Source organism: Hesperophylax consimilis, unplaced genomic scaffold (genome assembly GCF_061612785.1).
Source record: "Hesperophylax consimilis isolate HC1 unplaced genomic scaffold, BYU_Hcon_1.0 scaffold_36, whole genome shotgun sequence".
In the NCBI taxonomy this organism is placed as follows: Eukaryota; Metazoa; Arthropoda; class Insecta; order Trichoptera; family Limnephilidae; genus Hesperophylax; species Hesperophylax consimilis.
The window spans coordinates 974,874-987,085 of record NW_028301266.1 but is presented as its reverse complement, the minus strand read 5'-3'; the positions used below and the strand labels follow the sequence as shown (position 1 = coordinate 987,085).

The 12,212-nt window shown below is 35.0% G+C and overlaps 1 long non-coding RNA gene across 1 annotated transcript; it reads left to right on the top strand.

The window, feature by feature from the left end:
* Nucleotides 1–1,313: 1,313 nt before the first annotated feature.
* On the top strand, nucleotides 1,314–2,294 carry LOC149409104 (uncharacterized). Its single transcript, XR_016305272.1, has 2 exons — nucleotides 1,314–2,037; nucleotides 2,154–2,294. It is a non-coding gene; the product is annotated as an uncharacterized LOC149409104 (long non-coding RNA).
* The last annotated feature ends 9,918 nt before the right edge of the window (nucleotides 2,295–12,212 follow it).

Below are 12,212 nucleotides of genomic sequence, written 5' to 3'. Positions count from 1 at the left end.
GTGAAATATTGCATGCAGCGCTTTGCATATATGAATATGTACTTGATTAGTAGCAGTTCTTCAAACTCTCGCAACGTCTCTGTGAGGCGTGAATTGTTTTTACAATGTAGGTACATACAATACAATGTTTTAAAGTACTATTGAAGTTCTTTTTGAGAAATATTGCATGCAGCGCTTTGCATATATGTATATTTGATTAGAAGCATTTCTTCAAACTCTTGCAATGTCTCTGTGAGGCGTGAATTGTTTTTACAATGTAGGTACATACAATACAATGTTTTAAAGTACTATTGAAGTTCTTTTTGTGAAATATTGCATGCAGCGCTTTGCATATATGAATATGTACTTGATTAGTAGCAGTTCTTCAAACTCTCGCAACGTCTCTGTGAGGCGTGAATTGTTTTTACAATGTAGGTACATACAATACAATGTTTTAAAGTACTATTGAAGTTCTTTTTGAGAAATATTGCATGCAGCGCTTTGCATATATGTATATTTGATTAGAAGCATTTCTTCAAACTCTTGCAATGTCTCTGTGAGGCGTGAATTGTTTTTACAATGTAGGTACATACAATACAATGTTTTAAAGTACTATTGAAGTTCTTTTTGTGAAATATTGCATGCAGCGCTTTGCATATATGAATATGTACTTGATTAGTAGCAGTTCTTCAAACTCTCGCAACGTCTCTGTGAGGCGTGAATTGTTTTTACAATGTAGGTACATACAATACAATGTTTTAAAGTACTATTGAAGTTCTTTTTGAGAAATATTGCATGCAGCGCTTTGCATATATGTATATTTGATTAGAAGCATTTCTTCAAACTCTTGCAATGTCTCTGTGAGGCGTGAATTGTTTTTACAATGTAGGTACATACAATACAATGTTTTAAAGTACTATTGAAGTTCTTTTTGTGAAATATTGCATGCAGCGCTTTGCATATATGAATATGTACTTGATTAGTAGCAGTTCTTCAAACTCTCGCAACGTCTCTGTGAGGCGTGAATTGTTTTTACAATGTAGGTACATACAATACAATGTTTTAAAGTACTATTGAAGTTCTTTTTGAGAAATATTGCATGCAGCGCTTTGCATATATGTATATTTGATTAGAAGCATTTCTTCAAACTCTTGCAATGTCTCTGTGAGGCGTGAATTGTTTTTACAATGTAGGTACATACAATACAATGTTTTAAAGTACTATTGAAGTTCTTTTTGAGAAATATTGCATGCAGCGCTTTGCATATATGTATATTTGATTAGAAGCATTTCTTCAAACTCTTGCAATGTCTCTGTGAGGCGTGAATTGTTTTTACAATGTAGGTACATACAATACAATGTTTTAAAGTACTATTGAAGTTCTTTTTGAGAAATATTGCATGCAGCGCTTTGCATATATGAATATGTACTTGATTAGTAGCAGTTCTTCAAACTCTTGCAATGTCTCTGTGAGGCGTGAATTGTTTTTACAATGTAGGTACATACGATACAATGTTTGAACATGATGAAGCACTATAAGTCAGTTTCCTTGTTTAATATATTATCATTCGTGGGAGAAGTACTTTCGCACTAGTTCGTCTCTCACTCTGCGGGCTGCAACAACCCTGCTGACATTTTCAGGCTGGTGCAGCAGCTCAACCTCTCTTAACTCTACATTATCATTATAATAGTCTGTTAATCTGAAAATAGAGAACAATTTATTAATATTTTGTACTGTTGCCTTACTTTTTTAAATGCATATAGTTCAACAAGGAAACTGACTTATAGTGCTTCATCATGTTGTATAGTATAGCACAAGTAATAATTATTTGACCAGCAGCATCGGGCTCATAATGGAGAACTCTGTCTTTCCTGAGGCAACGGAATATAGCCTTCCATGCCCCAAATAGGCGTTCTACGGAACATCTCGCCTCACAGTGCGCCTTTGTGTATCTGTATTGGGCACTCCCCTCGACTGCATTCAATATTGGTGTCATCAGATAAGGCTCGAGTGTATATCCAGAATCGCCTGATTGAAACAAAACACCCATTATAATAGGTACATATAACTACTAAGTTATGATTTTTTTGCCTTTTTTTAAAATGAGTTGTTGAAATACATACCTAGCAAGAAATATGTCCCAATTCTCTGATTGTATAGTCTGTTCATTTCAGTTTTGACTAAACTATTATTCCAAATGAATTGGTCATGGACAGTACCTGGGAAGCGTGTGTTGATGCTCAATATTTTCAACGTAGCATCGCAGACCTGTTTATCAAACATAAAAAACCTTCAATAAAATTTGAAAACAACAATCCGGCTGTTTTATTTCTGAAAAAATATTTACCACTTGAACATTCAGCGAATAAAATCCTTTGTGGTTTTTGTACTGCTCCTCGTGTCTGGAAGGGGTGACGATGGCGATGTGGGTGCAATCGATGCATCCCAGAACATGTGGAAAGTTTAATTTTTCCCTAAAACTACTCTCTACTTGCTTGCGGGCTTCATTTGTAGCCGGAAAATGTATCCATCTTCTGTACAGATGTTCTAAAACTGCTTTCATAAACAGTTTTATGCACTTGCTAACGGTAGTTTGCCCTATCGCCAAGAAGTGATCTTGGCCTACTCCACGTTGGTAGCTCCCTGTAGCAAAGAAGCTGATGGGTGCGAGTACCTGTCAACATCATAAATAATACAACTGATTAATAAACTTCACTTTTGATCATTTTAATCACTTTATTGTGAAAAATTATCATCAGCAATCGAAACAAATTTATTTATTTCACGTGGTCGTTCCAGTGGTGGATAGATTTATATTGTGTTTTTGTTTTACTAAGATATCAATAATATTTAATACTCTCACTTTAATGCATACTGGAAGTCCTAATGTATTTTTTGACACTAGAAAAGGAGTTAATTGATCAATGAGATCTCTAGCCATAATGCGAGATATTCGAAACAATTGTCTGAATTCCGTCTCTGCAAGTTCGAACGGATTTAATTGATCGCGTAAACGACGCCTTTCAATCCTACGATCTTCCCTAACCTGCCTCCTTTCATTAAACCAGAAATTTTGCATAATGAACGACATTATTAAAAAAATACGTATATCGACAGCCAACCAAAGTTTTAACTGACACTCAAGACCCCACGTTATATTCGGCGGGCTTTTAGCAACCGTCGGTCGGAAGTTATCCTATCGATACATTCTCATGCTCGCAATTTTAACGATACCGTCGCTACTTTGACCATAGACAAGGAATTTTAACAATCGTCGGTTGTTATATTTTGATCGTGCTAGCATATGTCGTTAAGTGCTCATTGATGACGTATTTTAACGATATCGTATTGCTATAGGGCTATATCGACTTCTCATGCTAAGGCCCCTGGTTGTCACAACATTAAGATTACCCGCTTCATGGGATGATGGTGGAGGGTCAATTGTCCTGCATTGTACGCAGGAACGCACGCATCTATCGACGTCCTTTCTTCTCGCCTCGGAATCGACCAGCCGGGCAAGATGAAGCGTTCACTTTACTCCAAAGTGATGCTGAGCATGAAGAGTTTCTTCGCTTAAAGCACATGTTTGCTCACCAGTTCCGCTTTCAAGTTTCTCCCACCTATCTTCACACTCTGAGGAGTCTCTTTCACAACGTTTCCTGTCATGGCTACTCTTTGACCGGGTCTTGCAAACCCTAGTAAGTACATCAGTTTTATTTCTACAGGACAACAAGGGTGATCGACAATGTCAGATCAAATTCTTCTACAATCTCCTTCATCAATCCCAAGCGTCACTTAACGAGCATCTCTGACCCGACTACTCCCGGTCAGTGTAGATCTCACCCAGCACAAAACCGTCGCCGAATCTGTAATGATCTCCAGAGTTTGAAGATTTCACTTGAGAGTCAGATTTAATCTCTTAAGGAAGGAAAAGTACCAGCATTTACAAGACTTAAAACAGACATTAGAAAAGGATTACCACTCCTTTAACGATAACCTTCCGCATCATTAAAATCATTAAAATGCATCTAAATAGACTGCCTCGACATACACATACATAGTTGTGTTTTATTTTGTGAATGTAAAATTCCTATCTCCCAAATTTTCCGCTAGGTTGTTCATAAAACTGTTCGCAGAAAAGTATGTATCTTTAGTAAAATACGTATCTCCATTCTCGGTTTTTACGTTAACTTCGTAACTCCAATTTGAAATAGAAAGCCTTAACTTACAAAAGTTTAATGATTGAAAATAAATTTCCAAATATATTATATGTTCGAAACATAAATAAAAAGAATAAGCCGTCTTTCATTTTTTTTTCACTACGAGGTTTTTTGTGCCTCCTGTAAAATTTTACATTTGGGAGTTACGCATTCTACGAATTAATGCGACGACGTGTTAATGTACAGCAATTATTTTTATCTCTAAACAGGTTGCATGAGAGCATCAAGGAACCAAAAAAAAAACTAAATTTTAATTACTACGGTTAAATCCCATTTGAAACATGATACGTGTCCGGTAATAAGCTTCAAAAAGGGATTCGGCGTCGTTAGATGCGTGATAACAGTAAATATTAATTTCCTTAATTATTTTAATGATTATGTCCATCCGCCTGCTGTCCGGTAAAACGATTATAATCCAACCTGTTTCAAAATAGAGTGCCATGCGACTCATAGATTAGTTCTGCAAAATTTATCAAGGATAACGTGATGACCAGCGATTACAACAGATAGCTAAACAGGAACAATATGTCCGCAAGATTCCTCCCATAATGTCTCCTGGAGAAATTGCTCCAATCCTTCCAGTTGTTAAGTGTTTCCTTGACCGCCGCCCGTTCGGTACTAGAAGTGAGTCGTTCGCGAACGAGTCGGCTCAGTGAACCGGATCTCTACACGTATCCGTAAGATCCGGTTCCCAAATCTGACTCACCTGTTCGGGAACGGTGAGCCGGTGACCCGCTTCACTCGTTCGCGAACGGTGAGCCGGTGAGCAGGTGACCCGCCAGACCCGAAGAGTCGACTCACCCGTTCTCGAACGAAGATTCGCATACATCGTTCAACGGATCTCACAGCTCGCGGTTCACTACTGACGTACTGACCGGATTGATCATCGATACTGTAGTATTTGGTTATTAAAAGGTTCGGGTAAGTTCGGGTTTTACCGAACGCAACCTACCGTCACCTGTTATATTGTCGTGTTCGCCAAGAGAGTTCGATTCATTCGCTAGAAGGCCTTTGGGCAACATCTTACTTGCATTGTTATAGTATTATATTCCAAATGGACCATCTTCCGTGTACTAAGTACTTACGTGTATTCAGTGTTTTATACCAGATCCTTTCCTCATAGAATACTGGAGATAAAGGGCCCAGTATTCGTACTCGTACTAGTACTCGTAAGAAGATATCGTACAATAACGATACGTTACAGATACAACATAATTATAATAATATTGGTATTCCCACTTGCATAACATTTTAGTTATTGTGTCGGCACTTATTTAGTTAATTATAACAGGAACAAGGACGAGTTATATTATGTTCATTGTTTATTTTCAGTTAATCGTTGTTATCTAAATAATCGTAAAAAAAAGTAATGTTGGTATTGAGTACCTACTTACATGAACGACGTTTTAAACTATTATTCTCACACCGAAGTTTTTTGTTTCACAACACATTTTTTATATTATTATAACACTTATTTAGGACAAAATTAATTTAAAATAGATTTAAGTTTATTTTTATTGTTTTATATTTTAATACGATTTACCAATTGATTTTTAAAATTAATTTAAAGAAACTTTTTCTATAGTATTAATATTGATTATAGATTTTAATTTAAAAATAACACATCTGACAATTTTGACGATTTCATTCTGGATCTATTTTGGGTGAGAGTTTGACCTGCTTTCGAAAATATTCTTTCACAGGGCACCGAGGTTGATGTTATACATAGTCTTTTTTAAACTAAAGCCGGGTAAATAGCTTTTCTTTGGTACCACCATAAAAGAGGGTCCTCGTGGCGATTGATGAGTGGTTCAGATATGTATTTGTCCAATTCTATAATGCCTGTAGCGGTAGAATTATGTGAAACTTAGTAATAAAAATGATTTTGTAATCAATGAATAAACAATTGTAACTCTAACCTCACAATGTTGCAATAGTGTTGAAGCATTTTTTCCATGTAAGTGAACTCTATTATTAAGAAAATGTATTTTATATAAATTCAACTAATTGTGAATTCTGATAGATTTAAATAATGTCTACTACCTTTAAATATTATCTACTAGTTACCGCTACTTATCAATAGATGGCAATAAGTGCAAAATTTCGAAACAGAATACTTTATATAGCTAATAGTCAACAGATGGCAATACATACAAATTTTGAATGATAATCTGTAAAAACGGAGAGAGAAAATAAAACTACTTAAAAAAAATCCTGACACATCTACAAAATCGTGTATGACCCCAAGATCTCCAAACCAGCGCGAGGAGGGAATGTCTTATGATTCTGACAACGATAGGGAGGACGACGAAAAGATAGCAACTCTAGAGGCATGTAAGGTAAATAATGAATAATAATAATAATAATAATAAAAATGAAAAATATATAGTCGTGATGACTTTGAAAGAAAAATAAAAAACACAAAATGAATTGTTAACGATTACGATTATAGGTATTGATGGTAACAATACCTATAATCGAGTGATAGCTGTGTTTTGATCTGCTCCCGAAATAAATAGTTAATAATTTGATATAGCTTTAAAATTACCCGTGGATGTGTCAGATCCGTTGAGAATTGTTATTTTTACTAATTTAGTGTTTGATTGATCAGTGATTGACCAGTGAATAAATATTTATCAGTATTTTAACAACGAAAAATTAACAGTGCGTCTAAAGTCAACCAAAAGTGTAATAGAGGCAGTGCTCGACCCACAGAGTCTACCAAAATGGCAAATTCAGAAAAAAATCTGAGAAGCAATGGGCATTCAGCAGCAACTAACCTAACACCTGAGCCCTACGCTTGAAACATTGACAATCTGTTGAAAAAATTGGAAATGAAGATGGAAAAAAATATAAGTACTTAAACAAGCAATAATGGAAAAAATTGATGAGGAAAATCAAGAAAGCAGAAGCACAAGAGACTTCATCAGCCGTCGGTACGATGACATCCAGCTAAAGACGGAGACCATTATCAAACTGGTTTCTGAAGTTGAATATATGCGAAAGGAAATAACCAAAAAGACAGAATTATAAAGAGCCTGGAAGTCAGATTAGCAGAAGTGGAGCAGATAACCCGTGAAGACACCCTTGAATATGCAGGGATTCCCAAAACTCCATGTCAGATTTGCTAACCCCCAAAAAAAGACGACAGATTCTGCTGAAAAAAAGCAAATAAACTCAATCACAACACAAGGAAACGGATTCCAGAAGATATTTGTTAGTGGAATCCTTGGTCCCTATTTCAAAGATCTTCTGTGGAGGTCTAAAACAAAGGCAAAAGAAATGGGCTTCAAATATGTCTGGTACAAAGACTCTAAAATAACGATTAGGAATAATGAAGGTGACTGGCAAATACACTACATTAAACATACCGTTGACCTTAAAAAAAGATTAAAGAGCTTGTTTTTTCTGGGGTTCCCCAAGGATCGATCTTAGGGCCTCTTCTTTTTTCCATTTTCATTAATGACATTGCTGAAGTCATTCTTTTTTCTCGCTTTCTGCTGTTCGCTGACGATCTAAAATTATTTCTTCTAATAAGAAATATTGAGGACTGCCTGCACCTTCAAGCTGATGTTGATAACATTTCAGAATGGAGTCAACGTAACAAGCTTCATTTCAATGTCATGAAATGCGTAGTTCTGACTTTCACCAGAGCATTTAGTCTCACATACCACAGGTACACTATGCTCGGTCATAATCTCAAACGAGTTTCAAACATAAAGAATCTTGGGATTATGTATGAGAATAAGTTGACATTTCGTCCTCATATCGAAGGGGTGTGCCAGTCGGCCTTAAAAATGTTAGGGTTTCTTCTCCGAACCGTCAGAGTTTTTCGGGATACCCGTGCTCTGAAGATTTTATACTTCTCCCTGGTCCGCAGTAGGCTGGAGAGTGGTTCGCTTATCTGGAATCCTCATGAGGTGGGGTGCTCCCTCATGTTGGAGAGGGTTCAAAAAAAGTTTCTAAGATTTCTCTACATGAGGGAGTACGGCCACTATCCATGGCTCTACCCGACGAACTTTCTTCTGGACATGCTGGGACTTCACTCCCTGCAGCTCAGAAGGGAGGGGTATGCCGCTACCCACTTATTCAGACTGCTGCGAGGCTATATTGAGAACTCAGCCATTTTGGAGCGCGTGAGTCTCTATGTTCCAGATGACTATCTTAGACAACGTCATCATAGATTATTCTATCTTCCTGCCTGCAGAACTAACCTGCCAATGGTTCTCCCGGTAGGAAGGAGTATATTGCTCCTGAACCAAATCTCCTCCGAGATTGATATATTTGGCGTCAGTGAGGAGAGATTCAGAAGGAAAATTCTTCTGATTCTTGAAAGAGTCTCTCCACATTGACGAGATCTTTCACCGCTGCCTGAAATTTTTTTGGAAATTCCACATTTCTTGAAAATTCTTTTTCTATGTATAAATACTTAAAACAATCTTTTGTAAAATTTATATAACCTAATTTCTTATATGTATTAAATCCTAATTTGTAATTGTATAAGAAATTAATAAAATTTATTATTTATTATTATTATTATTATTAGTTTCTTTGATTGTGAGCCCCACTCTTACCGGTCATTCACTGGGTCGATATCCCCAATATTGGTGAGTCATATCTTATATGCTTATTTTTGCACTGTAACAATAACCACCTCCACACTTTCAATAAAAGGTTGAAACTCCCAGTGATGGCTACGGATTAGTGGAGCTCTCATTCAAGGGAATTAAACTTTTTTTTTGAGTAGTATGAATTATAAAATGGCTATTAACATTAATCATGTATACGAAGAACAAGGTGATCAAATCAACCCTTTTACTACTTTAGATGTCAAAATTTGCAAATATCTTATAGCAGAGATAAAAAACATTACAATTATGCTCCAAAATATGTGGTCTATTAATAAAAACTTTAATGAACTCCAGATACAGCTTAACCACCTAAATATAGACTTTGATATAATTATTCCCACGGAAGGATGGTTGTCAAATATTAATACTCCCAAATTAATAAATCACTACTCTTCCTTCAATTCAACAAAACATGATAGTCAGAACTATGAAGTGGGGTTGTGCCATGAGCACCAACAAAAGACGACTATATATAAATCTGTATTAATCAGCAGCCCAGATTGCAACATCCAAGGAAAAACCATCGCTATAGGACAAAAGGTTAACCAAGAAGAAGTAAGGATTACCTACTCCAAGGAAAAATGACAAGTATTGAAACTTCCACAATTCCGAATTCAAGACCTTACGAACACACAAGGGCACGAACTGATTACTCCTATCACAAATCCTATTGAAAGGAGTCTACATATATCACTGACCGGTGGCTGCATTATCGCCGTAGCCGCATTCCTCGTATGGAAAATCTTCAAACCCCACATCCAAAAGAAGAGGACTATGAATTTAAGGGGGGGAGTGTTATCTACCCCAGAATGCCCCCGATGCCCCCGACCCGAAGATAACACCGAGTACACCACGCAGCCAGCTCTTCACCTTATCAAGCTGCGTTAAACACCAATGACAATATCAGCATCAACGATGGACCCGGACAAGCCCAGCGATGAGAGATATAAAAAGGAACTCAACACCCCAGCCAGGGTTAATCTTCAACCTTCAGTCACCATGGCTTCTTGTAGCTATTGTTGTTAGAATCTCCATTTGAATTTATATTTTACTCACTTGTAATTAATTATCGGTTTTAAAATGAATTCTTTACTTCGTCGACTCATCATTTTAATAAGTTTATAAATGTAAATACCCAAGAAAGTTAACTCCCGCGAACAGCATAAAAATTACGCTCATGTAAAGAAACTAAATAAGGTTTCATTAAAAATAATTATATACATATATACCTATATGTTATTTAATTTTATCCAATCCATCCTCTTAATTTTGCTCGAACAATAGCTTTATGCTATAAAGTTACGGATTTTGATAGGGTGTTCACTATCCGTTAGAGAAGTACTTCCGAAAAGATTATATACCTATATTGCAGAGGGTTATTGGGATTGTAGTTTACTTCAAAACGGGCTTCAAGCGCAAGTTAATGAATTTTTATCACAAGTAAACTGTCTGAAAATCATATTGAATAAGAACTTATGTATTTTTGCAATCAACAGATCTTTCTCTCTCCAAAATGTTCACACTTTTTTTTAAATAATTACAATCAATAATCAACCGATCAAAAAAATAAGAACGGCAAATCATTAAAGGCGATCAATATAAATAAAAATAAGAACGGCAAATCATTAAAGGCGATCAATATAAATAAAAATCCTGAAAAACAGTCATATTATAAAGATAAGTTTGAGGAGGTTAAAGGCAACATAAAGCTAGAATGAAAAAATATTAAAAAAAAATAATAACTTTTTCAGTGGTCCAAATAAAAATGTAGTTTAAATAACATCAGTTAAGAATGGTTGATTAAAAAAATAAATATTTAAATTGCCGTAAACCCGGGCGTTTATTGCAATTACATGTTTAATAGAACAAATGTGAAAGTAACCCGCCTCACTAGAAGGTTTCTGTTCTGAGGCGGGTACATATATTGTAAATAAATATATTCTTATATTTATCTACATTTACTGTGTATCTAATTTAGTAACTGCTATTGTAGTCTATTTTCATTATCTATACTTTAGTTATCATGCTTTATACATTTTGTTTATTTCTTACTTTATAAATGAAAACTTTCTTTCTTTTCTTTACCCAATATAATATATTGTAATGGCACTATTCCCCAAATCAAACACGAGAAACGTTTTTCTCTATTGAATTGGGTGGTTACGTTAAAAAGAAAACATTTTTATTGTCATTAGTTTTTTTAGGATAATATATTTATGTTTTTATGTAATAAAATGTATTTTTAAATAAATAAAATATACATATTTATGACACTAAATTGCGTTGACTAGAAATAAAAAATATAATAATCTATTATTGCTTATAACTTGAACAATAAACCTTTATAATCTGTTGCATCGGACTCTGTTATTGAATAACAGTTTCATAAGCACCATTAATGGACTATAATTTTTTCAAATAAATAAATAGAAGAAACTAAATAAACAGGCGATTGCTAGAATTGGATGATACTATTTATACGATTGAAAAAAATATTTTCATTTGAGTTTATTTAGGAAACATACAGTTGTACATGTGAATTAATTTAAATTTAAGTTGAATTTAAAATAAATTATTTGAGTTAAATAAACAATAAGGAAGGAAGGAAAATGGGATGACTAATCATTATTTACCACTGTATCTCAGCAAAAGAGCACACAAAACAATCACGATATAGTGAGTTCGACCGCGATACCTCCTGGTAATTATCGCACTTAAAGCGATATTATGCACTTCCAAGAGGGTCAACTTTTGTATTTTTATATTTCAATGATATTATTGTGATATATGGTAAAAAGTTGGGTATTTAAGCGATAGATGGCGCTAGTCACAAAGCTTACTTCAGAGTCCGTCAGATGTCGCTAGAGTGTAACAGATGCTTGTGAGGTTATAGTGACCGGGAACAAGATTCTCGAACCAGAGAATTACCAACCCTCGGGTAATGAACATGGAGAAGCATTAGATTTAAAACTTAATTTAAAATTATTTTAATATACAAACATAATTAATTAATTAATTTTTTTAAAATAGAATGGACAAAAAGCGACATCTCTTGTCAATTTCGCATAGTATTTTCTCTGCAGGTGAATGATAACCAAATTGCGGTCACCTGTTACATCTGTTCAGTAGATTCATCTGAGACATGATATTTCGTCAAAAGAGGTCTATTTAAGATAAAAATAATTAAAATATATATTTTTGACAAAATAAAATGTCACAAATTCGGCACTGTGTGTTACGATGAATGTGCTGATTCATCTCTATCATTAATAATTCTTCTCTCTTGTGAGCTGGTTATAACCTTTTCGAGTGCAAATGCAAAGTGATTGCTGATTGCTGCCTGAAACCGAAGCTGATGACAAAAATAGAAGACCTCCATTTG